At 36.6% G+C, this 24,289-nt stretch overlaps 1 protein-coding gene and 1 non-coding gene across 2 annotated transcripts in view; both read right to left on the reverse strand.

The window, feature by feature from the left end:
- LRFN5 (leucine rich repeat and fibronectin type III domain containing 5) overlaps positions 1-24,289 on the reverse strand; it is a 295,046-nt gene that overhangs the window by 158,562 nt on the left and 112,195 nt on the right. The gene's annotated exons all lie outside the window — the stretch shown is intronic.
- LOC111827934 lies at positions 21,471-21,575 on the reverse strand. Its single transcript, XR_002831683.1, has one exon. It is a non-coding gene; the product is annotated as a U6 spliceosomal RNA (small nuclear RNA).

Raw genomic sequence — 24,289 nt, forward strand, 5'->3', positions numbered from 1 at the left:
CAAGTTTATTTGCAGGTGAATAGTACAACATTTACAAAACATATTTTGTACAATCAAGTCTGCACTGCCCTCACACATTGAGGGACAAAGGAAGACTTTGTCCTTCCAACAGCTATAAACAGCCCCGGATAATGAGTTTATAGAAAACACTTTCTCTTCCTTCAGCAAAAGAAATTATTTATGAAGCTGTACCGCCAGCAGTGGGGAGCAAGAGGAAAAATTACCTCAAGGAAAGCAACAGCTCCTTTGCTGGTGGGATCCGTCACTTTACAGACATGAAATATTCATATCAGAGATCTTATATTTCAAGAGGAGTGGGTCACATATCATAGCTACAACAGTAAGCATTTTATTTATTACCAACAGGGAATGAGAAGACTCTCTTCAGACACAAGATCTTACCCAGCCTTTTAGAGATCGGGGTCAGCATGACTCTCCCTCTAATTCAGTTTCATATTTATATCCATTACCTGCCTCTGAATGCCCTTCTTGATGCTCCACTCCAACCTTTGAGAGCTGCCCGAGGACTGTCCTGACATTAAGTCACATTCCTAAGTACGCACCTTCCATGTGAGGGTTTGCCTCTTGATATTTATGAACCTAAGGTTTTAGAGAAACAAACTAAGGAAACCAGCTATTCTCTTGAGCCCAGCTACTCTGTTCCCCCAGCTCTGAGCCAAAAGCCCAGTACAAGGAATAGCTCTGATAAATAATGAATCAGCATCTTGCTCAATTGGTGGCATTTAAAATTCTTTTCAGGTGAAAAATTACCACAATTTTGTGCTCAGGGCAGATCTCAAAGGGAGACTTGAAGCAGAAAATATTGAAGGGACCCTTGCACAGCCAGAAGTTCTTTTCAGGCTGATGTGCATAAACAATTAGTGACCAGGACTGTGGAAGGACAAAAGAAAGGCTCCCAGGACCTGGAAAAAGGCCATATCTTAAGCTCATACTTGGGGCCGTGTGGAGACAGGCTGTATAAACAGTACACACATGGCTGGCGGGAATCTGCACAGCTCGGGGGTCTGGGGTATCAGGTAGGTGTCAGCTCCTGACTGGCCCTGGTAGAGGACTGCACAATCCAACACCCACAGGTGTCACACATCTGCTCAGTCATGTGGAAGCCACTGCCTTCTGTCCAGGAATCCCGCTGCATGACCACAATGGGGTGAGCTCCCTTGCCACAGGTGAATGAAGAAGGCCCACCAAGCGGCACCATCCACTCTGCTCTCTGGGCATGTTGGCAAAGGGCCCATAGCAACAGATTTCTAGGCCCCTGGAGATCTTTCTGTCAAGGGATTCTCTTGCTCACTTGGACCTTGGTGGTTCCTTCCACATTTGCATCCCTTGGTGAAATGAGAGAATTGTTCCTTTATTCTTTCTCCCTGGCCTGGACCTTGGTCTGCTGGGACAATATGCCAGTCCTATTCTGTTCATTTGAATGCAGGGAAAAATAAAATGCAGCCTCCCTACTCATTTCAGTGAATTGGAAAAAGTCAGCAGACAGTTATTACGGTCACCTTAATCTGCATGGCACTGTGTCACCTTGGTAAGAACCTTTTCAATTAAAAGAGAATACCAGCAAACTCTCATTAATACATTGTTATTTTCAGGACATGTGTCTACATACAGTGTTTCTTTCCTTCCTCCATGGCTTTTTCTTTCCCATTCCCCCATTGCATCCCTCTCTCCCTCCCTTCCCTCCACCTCTTGTCTTCTCTCTCCAGCCCCCCTTCCCTCCCTTCCTTTCTTCCTTTCCTCCACAATTTCATCACTTACAGGTGAAATTAGAAATAATTTCATTTAGGAACTGTTATACTGTACCTTCTCTAAACAGTACTTTTTCAAATACATTAAAGTTTCAAAACATGAAATTCTGACTTCTTATTCCTGCATATATTTGAAGAATTCAGATCAATCTAAAATAATAAAAGTATAATATGCTAATTAGACTGAATGTCTTCCTAACGTCATTCCAGACGTCCTTCCTGATGAAACTGGGGCTGGAGGGAAGCCAGCCCAGGTCCTGGGTGCCAAAGGGAAGCTGGTGCCAGCAGCTAGGAGAAGGAAGGCCTAGTCTTGCACAAATTTTCATGCATCGGGCCTCTAGTTTCTTAATATGCAGATGAGGATGTGTGTGTACCATTTGTTTATTAATATTAATTACACAAGTAATACATGGGTGCATTTCTTCTTTTAAAATTATATATATTAGATAGGAGTTAGGGATAGAATAGGGAGGTGGTTGTGGCTATAAAAGGTAGCAGGAGGTACCATGCTGATAGAACTACCCTGAATTTTGACTTTCATACACACCTACATATGTGATAAAATTTAGAAAACTAAATATATGCCCACACAAATATATGTAAAACTGGTAAAATCCAAATAAGTTCAGTTTTTCAATTGTGTTATGAGCTACTGTGCAACAGTTATGCAGGATGTTACCATTGGGAGAACTAGGTTATGCCCTTCATGATACATGGGGATCTCTGTCATTTCTCACAACTGCAGTCAATCCACATAATGGTCCAGCATGCACCTTAAGGTGACCCCTGGGAGTCAACAATTCCAGGGCTGTACTCTCAGCGTTCGTTAATAAAAAAGGAATATCCAGAACACCAAGTTTTACATTTTCAGTGAATAATTTGGTGATTTTCAAACTACATCTGTAATACAGTGCACCTTACCCCGCCCCCGCACCCCCCCCCCCAAAAAAAAAAAGAAAACAACAAAAAACTCAGAAAGAGCTGAAGTCCTTTAGTCAATGAAAAAGACTGACTTGATGCTTGCTTTGGGTACAGGAGTGCATCAGTGCATCCTTATAAGGGACAGAAAATGTGGTATGATAAATGATGAACTGCTGGGTACCCTGCCGTGCTGAGGTGGAGTAGAATCTTTACCTGCTCTTCACTAATACCCTTTCCTTTTTTAGGTAAAAAATAAGAGAAAATGTGGATTTCTGGTGCCTGGGAAATGTGAGGTGATTTAAAAGAGTGAGAGAAAATGCTTAGTAGTGTGGATAGGAGTCATTCTGTGTTTTTTTGTGATGGTGGTAGTTTCTTTTTTAAAAATTCATTATTTTAATCTCTGATGAAAATTCTTAATAAATCATATTAAAAATAAAATCTACTTAAAATGTATAAATCCAAACAAATGCATGTATAATGTAGACAAATTGAACTCACACAAAAGCATACTATACACAGTATATTAGAAACAGCTATATTTTATATTAGCAACATCTACTGTATGCATATATGTACAAAGCAGATTTTTCTAATGTGTGCACCCACCTGAATATATATTAAAACACTATAAATAAGTAGACCTGTATATCAAGCCATCCATCTATCCAGGGAGGGACACAGAGAGAACATGCTTCAAATGGCCACTCTAAGAACACGAGAGCTTACACAGTAGTCAGTGAGTTAAACACTGGGCTGTGGGTCCTGGGCAAGTGTTGCACAATTGTCAGCTGGATTCACAGTGAGTTATAACAATAATTTGTAGCAACTTCAGATAAACAAGAACTACATGGAGATTGGGAGTTGGAACCACGGGGAACACACTAATAGGTAACATGGGTGTGGAAAATATCTAGAAGCACAAGGATTACTTCTTTTGTGGGAAGAGGAGGGGGGAGTTTAAAGTCACCTTTACAACTACAGGAAAGACCTAAGAGAAAGGAGTGAGAGATATCACACCTATAATGAATCACTAATGGTATATCCTGTGCCTAAGCTCTGCTGTCTGCCTAAAAGCTCTTGAAGTCCAGCAACATCCCTTGGGTAACTCCATGCCTTGCAGCTTCAAGCACACTCAGCTACATATAACAGACACCCGAGAAATACAAATTAAATATTTTTAAAAGCAAATAAAGGAAAATAATACAGTGAAATATTCAGAGAAGTTACCTTTTGAGGATAAAGTTTCTGAGAGAAAAGATGACTCATAAAGAGAAGTTCTGAAAGTAAAATCCATATGGTGCAATTAGAAATGATTTTGATGACAAAAGGTTATTGGAAAGATAGTTAAAGAAACCATGAAGACTATACAGGAAGAAATTCCCATAAGGTCAGATTATAAAGTGGTATGTATAAAAGAAGGAAGGATGCAGAACCAAAGATGAATGTAAAATAACGTTTGCAAAGCACTTTCAGATACATTATTTCATTAGACAGTAACCCTGCTGTCCTTGGTCTTTTCTTGTTCAGCATTTTAACACTGACTTGCAAGAGGATATAAGAAACAGTGCTTATTAAATCTGTCACACTGTGACTGACATAAAACTGGGATTTAAAAATGTCTCCATAGGTTTAATAGATGGGCCAAGACTGTCAAAATGAAATATAACACAGCCACAGCTAAAGATGCTTAGATTCAGAAACAAAGCTATTAAAGTTGAAGGGTACATCTTTAAAGGCAGTTTACATGAAATGCACTTAAGGTATTAATTGTGTCCATGATCCTAAGGGTCAACAGTTTCAGGGTTGCAATCTCAACATTCATCAATAGAAAAGAAACATCCAGAACAATAAGTTTAACAGTTGCAGTGAATTATTTGGTTCTTACTGAATCGCATCTAAACTACAGGGTGTCTCATCCTGAATTCTGGTGGGCCATGCCTAGGACAGACATCTAAGGAAAGCACAGCCAACCCCTACCACTGCAAATGAAAAATAGCTGAAAAATAAAACTGGAAATTACATCTTGGGAAAGAGGTAAGATATAGGGAAGATTTCTTCACATGTAATGTTTAAGGGGTAGGAAGAATAAGTGTTAAAGCCAGAAAACATGATTTGGAATAAAGGATAAGACTGCACGAGGATTTTATTTTTATATTAAGAACATGCTATGTAAATAGTCCCACAAAAGGATGAGCTGGAGGCAATGAATTTGTTATTTGCTGATAGGTTCATTCTATATGAATATCGAAGATAACATTTCGTGTAAGACTCACAGTTGGAGGAGATGGCCACGAAGATACCCTTCTAATGCTAATATCTTAATATCTTATGGGACTGCCTCTAATAAGACAGCCAGGTTTCGGCAGGCCCTTCTGCAAAAGCAAAGTGGCTTTCCAGCACTTGCGGAGTATGACTGCTTAGAGAAGCCTCTTATAAAGTGATGAGATAAATAGATAAGTGTATGCATCATTACTGAATATATAATGATAAATTTTAAGACTACATATAAATGAGAAATTCAGCCCAACTCCTAGGACACCACTACCTATAAGTAGTGTATTCCTACTTCAATACACATGTGTGAGGGGAATATAGTTTTAATTATTTTTCCAATATATTCAAGTTTGTGATTTTTGATGCTTGGAAGTATAATATTTTTATAACTCTGCAAATAGTGTGCATTTGAATTTTCTTGTAAGTGCTACTAGCTCTGTAAACTTTAAGACTCTAAGGAAGAGCACACTGTAATTTTCTTCAGAGGGATTACATGCATTAGTCAAATGGTTCTCATAGGTATAACTGAGCTTGGAATAAAATAAAAGCCAATTTAATATTTTCTTTGGGCACTCTACAATTTTCAAAGCTTTTCCATACAACTTAATTAGTTTGGCCTTCAAAATATTCTTACAAAGCAGGTAGCACTGTTATTGATTTAATTTCCCAGTCCTAAATATAAGAAGTCACTTGCACAAGTCTATGCCACTACTGGGTAGTAGATAAAATAAGACACTAAAGAATCTATGACTTCTCATAAGTCTCTTTCCACTCAACTCCATTTTTCACATTTATAGAAAAAGTTGCTCAGGCAAAGAAACTTCAACCAAGTCAGGTTAATGAAGAAGAAAACTGACAGTACTATAAAAGATGTGAGCAATAAGAAATAAAATGGAAATTCAATTCATAGAAGCCAAATTGGTAAATCATTTATGTATACTTTTTCAATTTATTTTGGAGCTAAGGGCAATATATGTTTAAATTTATCTCAGCATATCAAAAATGAATAAGCTGAACAGAAAATATATATTAATATGAAAATAAAAGTTAGAGAGAATTTTAAAATGTGCATCTATTCCTATTGATATTGGCTTGAAGTTACCATTTTTGAGATTATTTTATTAAAATGTGTGCTGGTTTTCCAGCATCACTAACTCTACTTTTTAATTATTACAATAATTTAATGGGAATGAACACTCAATATTAAGATTATTATTTTCTTACCTAATCAATCAAGTTCTCTTCATTCAATGTCCTTAGTATCCTAGCTATATTTGCACTTATTCCTCATTAGCTTTATTGTAATTCAGTATTTCACTACCTCTCACCTGCATTAATACAATAGCTTCATAAAGGGAATCCATGCTTTTGTCTTATCACAAGACAACATTTCCTCCATATTTTCATTTTTCCACCACTGTAATGATTATCTCTATAAAATGAAAATTAAATTATATGTCACAAGTAAAATTCTAGTTTGATATACAAGGCCCATAAGCATCTGACTTCCACCATTCTTCATGCACCAATCTCCATGCATACTAAGCCATATACTTTCAAAGACAACTTTGAAAATCTCCAATTATACTTGCAAATCCTCAAACCAACTCTCCTTTTGGAAAGGTGAGGCATCTACATAGGCTGCTTCTTCAACTTGTAGTATCCTGACCCCTCTTCTTTGCCTGGCTAACTCATCTTCCAAACTGAGCTCTACTATCTAGACAGAGAGGAGAAAAAAAATCAAGGATAGGTTACATGATCAAATTTACATTAAAACATTTATTTTGGCCCTGACCAGTTTGGCTCAGTGGATAGAGCGTCGGCCTGCGGACCGAAGGGTCCCGGGTTCGATACCAGTCAAGGGCATGTACCTTGGTTGCGGGCATATCCCCAGTGGGGGGTATGCAGGAGGCATCTGATCAATGTTCCTCTCTCATCGATGTTTCTAACTCTCTATCCATCTCCCTTCCTCGCTGTAAAAAAAAAATCAATAAAATATATCTTTAAAAAAAAACATTTATTTTGGTTAATGATGGTCAATGAGGAAGAAAATAAACCAGTTAGGAGATTATTTCCATCACCCAGGATGCAGCTGGGATTTTTAGAGGAGGATAGTGTTAGGAGCAAAGATGGGAGGTCGTAGGGTCTGTCATGTGCCAGTATGAGCACCATGGCATAAAGAATAGAATTTGCGACTTTGACTCTATCACTCACTAGCTTTATGGTCACAGGAAAGTCATTTTACCTAAGTACTGATTATCTCATCTATTTTACATCAGAATTAAATGAGATCATATGAATGAAGAGTTAATACAAAGGCTTAGAACAAGGATTCTCAACCTGTGGGTCGTGACCCCTTTGGGGGTCGAACGACCCTTTCACAGGGGTCGCCTAAGATCATTGGAAAACACATATATAATTACATATTGTTTTTGTGATTAATCACTATACTTTAATTATGTCCAATTTGTAACAATGAAAATACATCCTGCATATCAGATATTTACATTATGATTCCTAACAGTAGCAAAATTACAGTTATGAAGTAGCAACAAAAATAATTTTATGGTTGGGGGTCACAACATGAGGAACTGTATTAAAGGGTCGTGGCATTTGGAAGGTTGAGAACCACTGGCCTAGAATATAGCTGGTAGTCAAAGGGAGAGATTACCTTTGAAAAGTGTCAAATCTGGTAAGCTTGAGAACAATTTAAGAAGTGGGGAAAACATCTGATACCAGTATAACCTTATAGAAAAAAAATGACTCCCTAAATTCATATGAGCTGACAACATAATGTAAAAAAATAATGTTTAGATAATTTTAGCCATGGGCAAAATACAATGCAGTGACAAGGATCTGTAGTCTGTGCGCTCAGACTGTGGTCCTAGACTCAGTTCTCTCACACTTTCTTGTTGTGGTTATTCTTGAGCAAGTTAATTAATTTCTTGAATTTCAAATATTTTGGATATAAAGTAAGGCATTTGGACTACATAAAAGAAATATCGCCTCTCATTTTTGAAATGGAACATCTTAATACTGTGCCCATTTTGTGCATGGCACTCTACAGGGTACTAACCAGATGAGGACCTTTTATTAAATTAACATTCAAAAATATAAATTAGAAATTAGCTACAATCATAAAAGAAAAAGGCAACTTCAAATTCTATAATTATTATAAAAAGAACTCTCATCTCTTTTGCAAATATCATATTAGGGTATTTATCTTAATAAAAATATACATAAAAGATGTTCATTAGACATAATGGTGAACTGAGGAATAGGAAAGAACTAATGTTTAAAAACAGAAGAGTTGTTATGGAAAGTATATTTGACTAGATTAGTATGTACTTATTTAAATGAAAAATTATACGGTAAGTTAGCAAAAATTAGCATGTTTAAAATAACAAAATACATATTCTAACTATGCCACATCAGGTCCACACTCAAACTTATTCCGTTTGTTAAGCCTTGCCTGACTCCTAAGTATGGTTGGTCAATTATAGTTTAGGCTTCCTATAATATAAATTTAATACTTACGACATTTTGTTTTTGTCAACCTACCCATCTTCTTGAATGGTCCATGCATTATCTCTTTACTATTCCAGTCTCAGATTTCAGAAAGTACTCCATGAGTACAAGTCATTAAAATGTTTATAAATTTAGTAAACTTTGCTAAAAATAAGTTTTCATATGACCAAATACTTGAAGGGACTAGAGACATGGTTATTATGGTCAGTATTTTTAAATTATAGAATTTAATTAACATTTCATAACATTTGTGCAATAAAAGGTAAACATAATGAGAATATATTTAGAAAGTCTATTGATTCCTATGGTTTTATTGATATTCATAATATGATCATTAATAGCACTGATGATTTGAAATACATGTTTTCAGATTTATTTTTAAATAAACAATTGCAATATTCAAATAGCAGAAAAAGAATTTTGGGTAAAAAGTACTATGGATTTGATTAAGAAGATTAATTCTCATATTTTAAAGCACAATTTATTTCTTCTTTGATTTTAGCTATTAAAATAAGTACTAATTCTCTCACAAAACTCTCTCATTAAGTGAATTATTCTTCACTTATTTAACAAATATTACCTTCTTAAAAATTTCCCTGATAATCATAGATGTTTTAAAATATTTAATACTCTAAAATCATTTCTAAATATTTAGAAAAGTGAACAGTATTTATAGAGAACTCATTTATCTAAAAACTATTCAGTTTAAAACTGGAAAAACAAGAAAAACAAACAAAAACTCATAGACAACAAACTGTGGTGGTTACTAGAAGGAAAAGGAGGCACATACTAAATGATAAAGTGTGCCAAACATATAGAGATGGAAAATTATTTGACTTTGGGTGGTGGGCACACAATGCAATATACAGATGATAAATGTATCATAGTATTGTATACTTGAAATCTATATGATGTTATTGGCCAATGCCACCTCCCAAAAATTAATAGAAACATAATAAAAAATTAAACCGAGATGCAAAATAAAATTTAAAAAACATTTCAATAAACAAATCTTTTCCATAAAACTATTGAAAATATCAAGTATTACTTAAGACAGGTAAGAAAGTATTGAAATTACAAAAGGTTTTTACTCAAATTAATATTCTTTCCTGTATTTAATAGGAAACTATTATTGTAAAGAAAAAGAAAGTGAGAATGGGGATATAGTTTTTGATAGCTTGACTGAATGATTAATTCATTTCAAAAAGTGAGCTGACTGTTGGAAACCTTTGTTCTGGATTTCTAACTGCAATTCAGATTCATTTTTAAAAGCTGCCATGTGTAAATAGATGGTTAATTCATATATTGAGCTGAAGTAAAGTTTTTAAGACAAAATGGATGAGTTTCTAAATTGTTTGTAAGTTTGTGTTTTTTTTTCAAATGATGAGAGAAAGTTTACTTAAAAAGTTACAGAGATAGTCAAAGTGAGTCAGCTGGGCTTTCAAACAGCCAGTTACAGAGGCAAAACAAGGGCCCTTGGAGCATAGGAGAGAGGAAGGCAGAGGTAGGGAGCCTTAGGGGAAGAAGAGGGGGAGCTTGCCTGTTATCCATTTTTGAAAAGACCTCACAAAAACAACATATTTGATAAATTTTTGATGGAGTCATTAAAATTAAAGTTGCAATTTTTGTGACAGTGATAAAAATGTCTCTCATCCAAAATGCTCAGGCATTCAACTGAGTTAAGAACATTAGAACCAAGAGACTCATTAAACGTTTTGGCTTCAAGATATAAGACAGCTATAAAATTTGGAAACTTTCCCAATTTTATGTTGTAGACTTGATGGACTGTCTTATGGTGACTATTTTAAAAAGAACATTAGAAATCTTTAAAATATTATAATTCTTAGTTTCAAAGGAAATTCTAGAGTTAATTTTTAAAAGGACTTAGCATAACATTTTAAGGATCATGCAATATAATTCACTCCTGCCTTATTAAAGGATTCACAGAAAATGGGTCTCAATTTGTTTTATTTTTATAGTTGAACTTATTTTGTCACTTTTGGGAAGGGATATACAGGGGTGTGTTTTTCTTGTTTGAGAGTCTTTGAGTTTGTTAGGATGATCTATCCATATGAGGCTCAGACACTGTTAGACGTTTTTGCTGAGTGTTTCTGTTGTCTTTTATTTTCCTCTGAATTATAGATTTTTTTTAAGTTGTTAGCATGAACTCTCAAAGAGGTAGTTACAGCCATTTTATTTGCGTTTTCTTCAAAATGAAGCAACACTAATGTTGTCTGTATGTACTGTTAGTGATTGCTGACCCTGCAAGTTTAGCCGATAAATGTGAGTAATGGTGGATTGGCCACGTAGGTACAGCCTTTTAGGTTTTGTAAAAACCACACACATGGGAGTGATATTGCCAATATAATCACAGAATCTTCTCATTATGGTGAGGACTGACCTGTAAATAAGAACTAGCTGATATTCTTGAGGTGTTATGAAAACAAAGGAGACAGTTTGCTTGATATGAAAAAACAAAAGCTCCTTAGGGATGTTCTCATGTAATTCTGTATAATTAAAGCTGGAAGAAATTGCTAAAGAAGAATTTAAGAAGAAACAAAAGTGGGGTTTTGGAGGAAAACAGATCATGGAAAAAATTGCACAAAAGACCAAAGTGAATTTAGAATCTTTTCTTCCAAGATAGACTCGTCATATTCTCAATAAACCCTAAATGCTATGCAGCTCTTTCCAAAACACTCAGCAAAAAGGTCTGAGTGCTTCTTAACACAGATATTCTGAAAAATAAACCTAGATTTGGTGCCTCAAAAATAGCACTTAATAATCAACTACTAAGCAAAGATGTAAATAGAGTAATTTTTTTTCTTTGATCTTTGTCTTTTGGCCAACTTTCCTTTTTCAGTATTTACTAGTGGTCTGGTGTATGCTCAATAGTTAGAGCATCAGACTGTGCACCAAAGTGTCTCAGGTTTGATTCCTGGTGAAAGGCACATACCTGAGTTTTGGGTTCGCTCCCCTATCCTGGTTGGGGCACTTGTGGGAGGCAACCAATCGATATGTCTCTCTCACATAGCTCTCTCTCTCTCTCTCTCTCACTCTCTCTCTCTCTGTCCTTTCTTCCCTCCTTCCTTTCCATTCCCTGAAAAACAATGGAAAAAACATTCTCAGGTGAGGATTAACAAAAAAAGAGAGAGAGAATAGAAAAAAATGAACAAACCTTCATTAACATTATGGAAAAAATATGATTAAGTAAAGTAGACTACTACGCATATACAATTACAGGGGCACATTGATAGTTAGAGCATCAGACTGTACACCAAAGTGTCTCAGGTTTGATTCCTGGCAATTACAGGCTTTAATTTCATTGTCACACTGCACCTATGGAAACTCATGCATTACAGTTTTCCTAGTTATTAGTTCTAGAATGTTGCTGAAAATATGCATTTGTATTACTTGCTCTAATGTACATTAGCAAAAGTTATATTTCACATAGTATATTTCTTATATATACTATATTTCTTACATATACTTGTACATTTCACTTGACAGGAATCAGGAAGGAAAAATTAAGGTACTTTATAAGAAAGACAAGAGGTGCTGAAGTTCATTGGGTTCCTTTGAATGATCAGACTTACAAGATGGCATAACTAGAGGCACAGATATTGAGGACAATGAGTGAGGGGAGCAAAGACAACGTATCCTACTTTTGAGCACCAAGTAGGGAGGAAGGGTCATTCCTACAGCCAACAGCAAGCCAACCTTTTTTAAGTAATGTGTTCCCATTTGATCTAAGTAATATATTATAATTCTCAATCATATTTACATGCTTAGGTTTTTAAGATAAGCATTTATTAAATAACTAAATAAAAGCACTACCAAATAAATAACTTATGAGAAAATTCAACCAATTGTGTCACAATTTCTATTTATAAGATAAGAGGTTAACACTCTGAAGAACTTTTCCCAGCCTGGTTTTTAGCCTAACATAAGAGAAAGTGTGTGTGTGTGTGTGTGTGTGTGTGTGTGTGTGTGTATGAAATTAATAGTATACAGTGGTTATTTCAGAGGAGAAAAGAATATATCTAAAGCATCCAGGGACCAGATGCCCTATAAAATAGATCTACATTTCCTGGAAGATCTAAAAAGATTTTTATAAGTATAACAATATAGTTCTGAAGACTGAGAATTATTATTTGACCAGAAATTCTCTGAAATCATTGCCTAGATTTGGCAATTTATAAGAATCCTGGAAAACATTTATCAACACCTGACAAATAAATTGGGTTGAGGGGAAGAGACGTATACATTTTTTTAAGATGCCTCCAAAAGTATAGCACAGCAATTGAAGAATAAGGATAATTTTGGGGTTTTCATTTTCAGACAGCTGACTAGTTTCTATGTGTCAAGCATTCAAAAATGTCTAGCAAGAGACAGGAAGATCTCTCACTAGGCCTGACCTAACTGTCGTATGATCTGTAAATCAAGAGGAAATTAGCCCAACCAGTGTGGCTCCATGGTTGAGTGTCCACCTATGAACCAGAAGGTCCAGGTTCAATTCCAGGTCAGGGCACATGCCTGGATTTCAGGCTTGATCCCCAGTCGGGGGCATGCAGGAAGCGGCTAATCCAGTGATGGCAAACCTTTTGAGCTCGGCGTGTCAGCATTTTGAAAAACCCTAACTTAACTCTGGTGCCGTGTCACATATAGAAATTTTTTGATATTTGCAACCATAGTAAAACAAAGACTTATATTTTTGATATTTATTTTATATATTTAAATGGCATTTAACAAAGAAAAATCAACCAACAAAAATGAGTTCGCGTGTCACCTCTGACACACGTGCCATAGGTTCGCCATCACTGGGCTAATCAATGATTCTCTCTCATCATTGATGTTTCCATCTCTTTCTCCCTCTCCCTTCCTCTCTCTGAAATAAATAAAAACATATTTAAAAAGAAGAAGAAATTAAATGTCAACAGTTTCCAAAAATAACAGGTGAAGCCATGCAAGCAAACGGGAAGCAGAAAACATCAGAGTTAATACATTGGGTTCCAAAGTCACATAGCTCCTGCTTCTTATGCTGACTCTACCTCTTAATAGAAATATCACCTGGGGAATTAACATCTTTAAGCCTCTAGCTTTTCACCCCTAAATGTGAATATTAATTCTAGGCACCTCGTCCAAGTAGTCATAAAACTGAAATGGGTGAATGAATGTAAGGTGCTATACGAGACATAAGTGCTCATTAAAATATCATAATGACTGCTAACTTTATTACTCAACTACCTACCATCTACTAAGAAATAAGAAAGGAAAAGGATGAAGCCTCAAGGCAAAATAGTCTAATGTTTTCTTACATCAATCATATCAATAAAAGAAACCATTCAGAACTGTTTAAAAAGAATAATCTGACAAAAAGTAGAAAAAATAGGGGAATATGTTGCTAGAAAATTTACAAGGCAGTAACTGCTTACTGAGATATAAATAAAAATGTCAAAGAGTAGGAAAAATGAATAAGGCTTTTATTGTGGCTCTGGAGAAAAGAGTAATTAAGAACCGATATGATAATAAAATATTGGGTAAAGAAGATGTGTATAAAGATGAAAATGAATAATCATCACATACAATAAATTCCCTATGTTTAGTTTATCATGTGTTTATTGTATATTAGTGATAATACACTCCTTAAAATATGCTTACAATTTTAATTTCTTAACCATGTTTATAGATTATATAGACTCTCTGGAATAGAAAGAACTACTTTACGATGTTCTATAAAAAGTGAGCATACATATTTATTATGTTGCACAAAGATAAAAAATTGATTTTATTGGTTATTTTGCTACTTTAAACATACTATAATTTCATATGTTTTTATGGTTACTTTTAATTAGTATAAATCAATTTATGTGCACTTATAGACATCATTCTTGAAGTCCAAATGTAAATTACTTCTGTTTTCAGTGTAGCATATTAAAATAAATTTTAGGTAAAGGTGCTAGCTAATTGAAATATAAATATCTTAATTCATTTCACAGGTTTTTAGTTTGTAATTTGATGCCCTCAAAATACATATGCTACAAATTTAAAGGACAAATTTGGTGTTCCTTTCAAGGTTTTAAAATCATTTGAATAAGAAAGATTGTTTTATTTACTTTTAACAGATGTTGTCATTAGATTTTTTTTATTGCATCATGGTAAGAACACAACATGAAATCTGTACAATACAGTTTTGTTATGTATAGACACAATGTTGTGCAGCAGATCTTGGAAGCTTATTCATCTTGCCTAAATGAAATTTTACACCCCATTTTTTCTCCCCCCCAGGTCCTGATAACCATTCTATTCTTTGCTTCTATGAACATGACTATTTGAGATACATTATGTAAGTGAAATCACATAGTATTAGATATTCTGTGATTGTTTTATTTCACTTGGCATAATGTCCTCAAGCAGAATCTCCCAATTTTTAAAAATATATTTTTATTGATTTTATTGATTTCAGAGAGGAAGGAAGAGGAAGAGAGAGATAGAAACATCAATGATGAGAGAAAATCATTGATCAGCTGCCTTCTGCAGGCCCTACACTGGGGATCGAGCCCACAACCTGGGCATGTGGCCTGACTGGGAATCAAACCATGACCACCTGGTTCATAGGTCAATGTGCAACTACTGAGCTACACCGAATGGGCAGATTCTGCCAATTATTATGTTGAATTTTACCATGAACTTTTAGCAAAGGTTTTGTTAATTTATTTTTGTTTTCTTTATTTTTTTATTTGTCTTTTGCCTTCTATTTCAATATTAAATATATATGTATTTTAAAATATATTTTATATACATATTCTCTTCCAATACATATGCATATACATATATGTATACATATATGTATATGCATATGTATATGTATATGTGTATGTATAGAATAGAATATATATAGTAACATCTTAAAGGATGAAAATAAAGGATGAAAAGGGCAAAATAATGTAAACTATATTTAGCTTTTACAGAAGAGAAAAGGTATGATTAGAGAGACTGTAAGAGAATACAATGGATTTGCATAAGAGGTAGACTGAAGGTTATAAGATTCCTAAGTGAGCTAAATGGTACCATGATAAAAACAGAAGTTAGAGAGAAAGGGTGTATGTGGGTGACTTGGAATAATAGCTCTTACAATAATAGGATAATTTAAACAGTGATTTCTTAAAATATACATATATATCACGGGTGTAAAAATACCACACACTATGATTATAAAATGACACTATAATCTTGGGCATTTTCATATTTTAAAAAATCAGCTATTTAAAAAGTTAGCTTAAAATAGGGAAACATTCACTAAAAATCTACTCTTGCTGAAATGGAAAGGCTTAAATAGAACAAATAAGGAAACATATTTCAATAAATAATACACAAGCCCAAAATCAGGATAAAAATAAAACTCGAAAAGGCCACATTTCTAGAGATGGTCTTCTTTTTGCTTTTTACATGATGGTTAAAGACAAAAGAGTCTACTAGCTCAGAATTCTGCAAGTCCAGAAGAAAGAAGGGCAGCTCAGGAAAGTCATGAGGACCCTGGCTCTTTCTAGTCGAACACTGTGGTCCAGTGTTGAGCCTCCTCCTGAGGCTGCTTCCGCCTGCAGCTGTAGGATGGCTTCCAGTGGCAGTTGTTTCCTCAGTTCTGCCTGTTGCAAGCAAAGTGGCAAGAGCCTTTCTCAAATTGTAAAAAATACCCTCCCACCAGTTTTAAAAGCCCAACATAGGTCATATGTTCACTCATAAGGTAGTAGTAGAATGTCAATCAGAAGTGTGCTTAGAGCCAGGTGTCTGAACCAGTTGCTAACAAGACAGGTGGGATTACTTTGACTGACTGAGATTAATCACAGCTAGGATGTGGAGTTTGGGCCAGTAGCCTAAATGGCTAGGCAGTCAGGGAGAGACAAGATGAATTTGAGGAAATCAACTACAATGTCTACTCTTCCTATGCAGAAGTAGCACAATAAACAACTAATCCAAACTATTCGAATTTCAGAAATTAATCATTTTATGTATACTTTTCAAAATGTACAATATAGTTAAGTACATGTAATATGTAGGCTTAAAATGGTTACAATAAATAGCATTTTTGCCTGATTTTAGCAAAAGATATATTTCTCTGCCCCTTCTAATCCATGTCAAACAAATCAAAGGACAGGTACATAACTTGACATTTAATGATATGGTTGGCTAATTTCATTAAGCTCAATGGTCACTTAGACTAATGATATTTCAAATTCCAAGACAGAGAAGCACCTATTCTAGTACTACCTCCCATGACCATCTTATTATGAACCTACTATTTGTCAGGCAATTAAGGCCAGTAAAGTATATACGGTGTTTCTTCTGGCAGATGAGGGACCTGAGGCTTAAAATGCCACATAATTTCTCCAAATTGACTAAGTTAAGAGAAAAATGCAAGACCATAGTCAGTTCCCTTATCTCTCAATATATGCATTGTAACATGTCTATTCTTGATCGGTGCCTAACAAGATGCTAACAGCGGATGCTTTCTGTCTCAGTTTTGGGAGAAGTCACAAAAGCTGAGAACAACACAAAGGTGACAAGTATCCCCGTAGTCCTCAGTGAAGAGCCATGAATGCTGGTCTTGTGATATTAGTGATCTAAACCAATCCAGTGACTTTTGACTTACCCCCTTCTAGGGAAAGAGGTTGGATGTGAACAAACAAGCAGAGAGACTTTCCTTTTTGAACGTTGTAGGAATGTTGTGGCATTTTCCCTCTGACATCTCATACAAGAGAGAAGGGATATGATTACCTCCCTCTCAAGGTAAGTGGCAATCATGAGAGAAACTTTTCCTAGGAATTTACCTGTGTCACTTAAATGTTATAGAAGTTGAGACTGAAACTGGACTGAAGCTTGGAAAATTCTAAAAGTAAGAAGTATATTGGCTAGAGACATACAAAGCAGAGAGGTTTATACTTCTAACAATGCTGAGTCAAAAGTACCTATTTCCAGCTGATTAGATGTGAAACCTTGATATCTAGTAAGACTGAGTTTAATTTAGTTTATCCAAATATAGGAAATGTCTGGGGGTTAAAAAAAGAGTTATGCATGACAACCCAGAGCAAATGCATTACCTCTGTAATTATGAGAGAAATCATTATCTTTGATTATCTTCCAAAATATCTCAAAAGGAAAGTTTAGCATATCCACCAATCTCAGAGAACACTAATATCAAAGAACATAAGAACCATGCAAGCCAAGTTGTTCCTTGTCTTCAACTCTCTTTCCTTTCCAAACTCTAGCCTCAGACTAGGAGCCACAAAACAGTGAGTAGAGCAGGAGGGGAAAGAGAAGTGGGAAAAAAGAGAAAAACTGAACACAATCCCCACTCTGCCTCACTGCAGTTTCTAGCCTGAAAGAAGACTGAGTTATAGGAAAGGAGAAAAATTAAATTAAAATAAGGAATTGAAAAATTATATTCGACTGGCCATTTAATTTCTGAAATTACATTGTTATTATAAGTAAAATATTCTTAAAATAAAAAACACATGTTATCTAGCAATAACTGAAGAAGTTGTGGGGCTTGCAGAGATTCATCTAAATAAAAGGATAACACAGCCCAGTGTGGGACATTAATAGTTCATTTGTGAATGCAGCCTGGTGAGCAGTGGGTTTTCAATGTACTGGTACCATATATCAAAATGCTAACAGTACTAGCAACCACCACTTTGTATTTGAATAAATACCTTCCTATGGCTATATATGTAGTAAGTGTACTTCTTTGTGCATTGATTAATGAAGCTAAAGAGTTAAAGTTTGGGGATTACAAACACTTGGATCCAAGCCTTGCTGCCTGCATGTTCTAGTTTTATTTTTTATTTATTTTTTATTTTTTTTAAAAATATATTTTATTGATTTTTTACAGAGAAGAAGGGAGAGGGATAGAGAGCCAGAAACATCGATGAGAGAGATCGATCAGCTGCCTCCTGCACGTCCCCCAGTGGGGATGTGCCCGAAACCATGGTACATGCCCTTGACCGGAATCGAACCTAGGACCCCTGAGTCCGCAGGCCGATGCTCTATCCACTGAGCCAAACCAGTTCGGCTAGTTTTATAGTCTTTGATCCATTCACACTAAAGTGTTTTCATTCTCGGTTTCTTCATGTATAAGTTAGATAAATATGCTATCCTTTAACGTAGTTTTTCTAAATCACATGTGATTTTGTCTCCCAGAAGATATTTGGCACTACCAGGAGATATTTTTAGTTGTTACAACAGGAAGGTGTTACTGTCATCTAGCAGAAAAATGCCGGGGATGTTGCTAAACACACTGTGATGTACAGGAATCTCCCATAGCAGCTCATTACCTGGCCTCCAAATCAATATTGCTGAGGCTGAGAGATCTGCTTTTAAGCAATGCCTATATATATCTATATATATCTATATATCTATATATCTATATATCTATCTATCTATCTATTTATCTATATATATATATCTATCTATCTATATATATATATATATATGTATATATATATATATATAGATAGATAGATATATATATATAAAAGCCTAAGTGACCGGCCGACCAGTGATGCACACTGACCGCCAGGGAGAAGATGCTCAATGCAGGAGCTGCCGAGCTGCGGTGACTTGGCAGCTGCGGTTCTCGGGTGATGCACCTGGAACCAGAGAGGAGGGAGCCCAGTTCCAGGGTGTGTCACCTGAGAACTGCCCTCTCACAATCCGAGACCCTCAAGGGATGTCGGAGAGCTGGTTTCGACCCAATCCAGGCCAAGGGACCCCATTGGTGCATGAATCCGTGCACCGGGCTTCTAGCCCATTGGCTTCCCACTTCGGGTCTGGCTCCCCACCAGCCTCTAGCCCAGTGGTTCTCAACCTTCCTAATGCCGCGACCCTTTAATACAGTTCCTCATGTTGTGGTGACCCCCAATTTCATTGTTACAAATTGAACATAATTAAAGCATAGTGATTAATCACAAAAACAATATGTAATTATATATGTGTTTTCCGATGGTCTTAGGCAACCCCTGTGAAAGGGTCATTCAACCCCCAAAGGGGTTGCAACTCACAGGATGAGAACGGCTGCTCTAGCCCATTGCAGTGGTCATGGGTCTGCCCCTTACAGAAACTTTTCGACTCAATCAGCTAAATGATGAGATGTGCAGGACCTACTGGCTGCGGCCCCAACGTCTGGCGCCCATGCAGGCCCATCCGCTTAATATTGATTTCCAGTGGAGGCAGTGAATTTTCCTGCTACCACTCTCACCTGGGAAACCAGCCACAGCTCCCCTCCTTCTGGGCGGACAGTAGTGCCAGCGGGCAACCTTGGGGAGGGAAGGAGGTGAAGGAGCAGCTAAGGTCGGAAGAAGGAGGTTTCTGCCACCACAGGACTCCACCTGGGTGGAAAGGCCCTGGGCGGGAGCCTGACATTGAATAGGGTCCTGCCCTAGGCTGACCAGATTTCAGGCTAAATAAATCCTGTGCCGGAGTCCATTCATTGTCTTCACTAGCTGAGTTTAGACAGAGACCCCCAAAAGCTAGCAACCTTTGAAGTCCTAGCAAAGGTCAGAACTGTGTACCACCCAGTTAATCTAGGAAACACCCAGTTAATTTAGGTAATAATAGTTGAAGCATCATCCCCACCTTAGTTCACTTAATTCCTTAGATACTTATGTAGATCCTTGTTGATTATTGTTGATCAGATACTCTGCCTATTCCTGGAAATCATCTATTGATGAGCTAATCAGATACTTTGTCTATTCCTGGAAATTGTCTGCTGATCTGTGTCATTGAAACCTCCTTACCCTAAGGGCTACTCCAGATCAATAAAAGATTGGAGCAGCCTGAGCATGGGTGGAAGTCCTTCAGGACTTGCCCGCCTGGTCCTCCAATATTGCAAAATTATCTTGTGTCATTTCTCTCTCATTTGTGTGCGGCCCCACTTTCAGATACCGAACCCTACTCCACGCAGAACATGGAGGGAGTGTTACTCGACAATCCTGCTTGCTAAATAATTGCATTTTTCAGCTAAATGCCCACAAGTTGTCAGTTACCACCAAACTTAGGGTAAAGTGAGATGAAAGAAGCGAGACAGATACAGAGAGAAAGTGACATAATATTGGGAGAAGAGAGGAGGAAGCCCGATTCTGGGATGCATCACCAGAGAACTGCCCTCTCGCAATCTGGGACCCCTCAGGGGATGTTGCAGAGCTGGTTTTGACCCGATCCCCACAGGCCAGGCCGAGGAACCTTAATCTATATATATATATATAAAAGCCTAAGTGACCGTTCAACCGTTCAGTTGGTAGATATGACACGCACTGACTATCAGGGGGCAGACACTCAATGCACAGGCATGGACACATGGAAGAGACTGATGAATCTCAGAGGGAAGCGGGGAGGAGGGAAGGAGGGAAGAGTTTAATCAAAAATCTTATATGCTTACTAGAGGCCTGGTGCATGGATTTGTGCACTGTTGAAGTCCCTCAGCCTGGCCTGCAGGGATTGAGTAGAAACCAGCAGCCCAAGATCCCCCAAGGGGTCCCGGATTGCGGGAGGGCACAGGCCAGGTTGGGGGACCCCACCAGGGCACAAATCTGTGCACCGGGCCTATAGTTAGAGTTATAAAATATGTAAAATGTCAATCTCAGGATTTGACACATAATGGACACTTTATGAAGGCTAATGAAACCCTTAGCATTACTCTGACTACAAGTAATGGGAAGTCCAACTTAAAATGGCTTAAAAGAATAAGAAAAATTATCAGTTGACAGAAGAGGAATCTGTGGTGAGGAGGGGCTTCAGCAGAACCAGAGGCTCAGAGGTGTTATCACAGACTCAGATTCCTAACTCTCCTCAAGGGCACAGTGTTAGGTTTACTCTAAAGCTTGTCCCCCTCACCATGTACATGCCACTGAGATTAAAGCTACATGTTTGGGGGTTCACATCTAGTCAGAGAAAGAACATATTGCTGTAATAGTTCTCTCTCATTTTTTTAATATGGAACACTTCACAATTTGTGTGTCATCCTTGATCAGTGGCCATGCTAATCTTCTCTTTGTCATTCCATTTTAGTATACATGCTGCCAAAGTGAGCACTATAGTTCTCTCTTAAATACAAAAATATTCTGTCCCAAATGTGCCCAGAAAATCTGTCCTCAACATGCATTGACTCATCTAAGCCTACTCTGAGCCATTCCAGTGGCTAAAATATATTTAGCTTAGGATAACCAAATAAAGAATAATGGAAAGTAGGTGTGGAGTGGGGAGTGGGGAGTGGGGAGGACAGGCACAGTGTCCAGAATTTCTAATTATCACCATGCCCATTCTTCATCCTTCTTTATTTATAAACATGGGTATCTTAAAACACTAACTATAAGCTCAAGATACAGTATCAGAAAAGTGTAAGAAAATGCTCACTGATTTCTTGAGATTGTGTTTTTTCAGAGCAATAAATATAAAGTAAAAGAGGATATGATTTGGGAAATAAATTAGATTGCCAACAAATGTCTGAAAGAATGAGGGAGAATATAAACATTGGAAAGGTAATTTCATCAGAAGAAAGATTCCATTGAGAAGTATAACCTGAAGAAGAGAAATTAGAAAGAAAACAAAAGAGGAACATGGAAGAATTGTAAACTCTCTTGTTTATGAAGAACACAGTCTCCACCTGCAAATTAGGACCAAATGTGACATGATGTGAACTCTTTTTGTTAAAGGAGGAAGTTAATAAAGACCAAAGAGGCAGGGCTGGAATTCTGATTCTTATGTTGTGAACCTAATTTAAAACCCAAGATTAAGTCAATTAAACATTCCACATGGTTGGATCAGAATAGAATGTTCTAATGACTCAATAGAGAGGAAGGACATTACAAGAAAATATTTTAAATGTCAAAGCTCTGGTCTTAGAATTCCTCTTTGATTTTTAAGAAAACTATTTCAAAATGGTCATGAGGAGCCATTTATTTGGGCAAGCACTAGATTTAGAGATGTTTTCGATCTCACTTATTTTTCATTTTTTTCCATTTTATTACATTCTTTAATATGAAATTTCCTTCATTTTGTGGATAAGCTACTTATGACTATGAGGATCATGGAAGTCTGTCTACCTCTATCCTCCTATATAATGAAAGTGCAATATGCAAATCAACTGAACAGTGGAACAACCAGTCACTATGACGTGCACTGACCACCAGAGGGCAGATGCTCAATGCAGGAGCTGCCCCCTGATGATCAATGCACTTCCACAGGGGGCGCGCTGTTGAGCCTGAAGATGGGCTCATGGCTGGCAAGTGCAGTGGCGGTGGTAAGGAGCAAGGCTGCAGGTGGGTGGTAAGGAGCGAGGGGTCCTGGTCTATTAGAGCCCCAGACTACAAGAGGTTTGTCTGACTGCCGGCTTAGGCCCAACCCCCCAAGGGATCAGGCCTAAGCCGGCTGGTGGACATCTCCCAAGGGGTCCTGGACTGAGAAAGAGTGCAGGCTGGGGTGAGGGACTGCACCCTCCCCTTCCCCAGTGCACGAATCTCATGCACCAGGCCTCTAGTACAGTATATACTTCCCCATCAATATTTCATGAATTCCATTAATTGCCTGGATTTTGAAGTGTTTGAAGAATATAGGCAGATAATGAAGTGAAATGTCATGGAAAATCATGATAATGTTTATCATATTTGACCAAAAATATTAAAATATCACTGACCTTTGCATGTTAGAAAATAACAAAAGTCTGTCCAATTAAATTCCTATTAGAGTAAAGCACCAACAATTCACTATGGCAACAAAAGACATTTCATCTTAAATGCTAAGTAGAAATGGAATAGTTTAGAAATATTAAAGACTATTATTTAAGCAACCATTTTTGTATGATAATTATGTGTCAAGTATGTTCTTAGCTTTGCAGGTAAACAAACTGATAGGTTGATGTCCTGGTAAAGCTGGTGATTCAATGTAAATTCTCAATGAGAAGCATGACCAAATATGTGGACCACCAAAGACAAAGAGAAATAAGCACCTATGTACATACTATCTATAATAACGATAATCATGACTCTTAAGGCCCAATTCCATCCCATTCATTATCCCATCCACAGAGTAACCATGTTCTTGAATCTTGTTTTCCATTTCTATTGGATCTTTAATTTTGCATGTTTGTGCATTTAATTATAGTTCATGTTCAGTGCTACATAGTATTCCTGTGTATATACTTCAATTTATATATTTATTGTTCTGTCAGCGGCCATATATATTAATTCTTATATTTTATTATTGCAAGAAATTTAGCCATGAATACTTATGTCTTCTCATTCACATTAAAAAGAGCTTCTCAGCAATTCTATTCCTACAGCTGAAAGTATTAGGTTATAAAGTGTGGACATTTCAAATTTAAAAGGGAAAAAAGAGTAATGACAAATTGTTTCACAAAGAGATTATACCACTTTACCTCTTACCAGCAAGCAAAATTACAAATTTTGTTCTATGCACTCTAATAACTTGATTTATGTCTACTTTGGGGATTGTCAATTCAACAGATTAAAAACAATGTTATTGTTTCTTTTTAATTTGAATTTCCCTGAATACCAGTAATATTGAGTGTATTTTGATAGGTTTATTAACCATTCTTATCTTCTCTAGTAGAAAATATTTATTTATGCCTTCTGCTCATTTTACAGGGTAATTATGGAGATTTTAAGTTGTGTTTAGAAGATTTTTCACATATCCTTCATTCTAATCCTTTGTCAGTTCTATGTGTTACATATACCTTCAAGTTTGCATTAGTGAAGACAAGTTTATAATTTATCTTTGTACTTTATAGG

The sequence above is a fragment of the Myotis lucifugus genome, unplaced genomic scaffold, assembly GCF_000147115.1.
Source record: "Myotis lucifugus unplaced genomic scaffold, Myoluc2.0 scaffold_252, whole genome shotgun sequence".
Classification (NCBI taxonomy): domain Eukaryota; kingdom Metazoa; phylum Chordata; class Mammalia; order Chiroptera; family Vespertilionidae; genus Myotis; species Myotis lucifugus.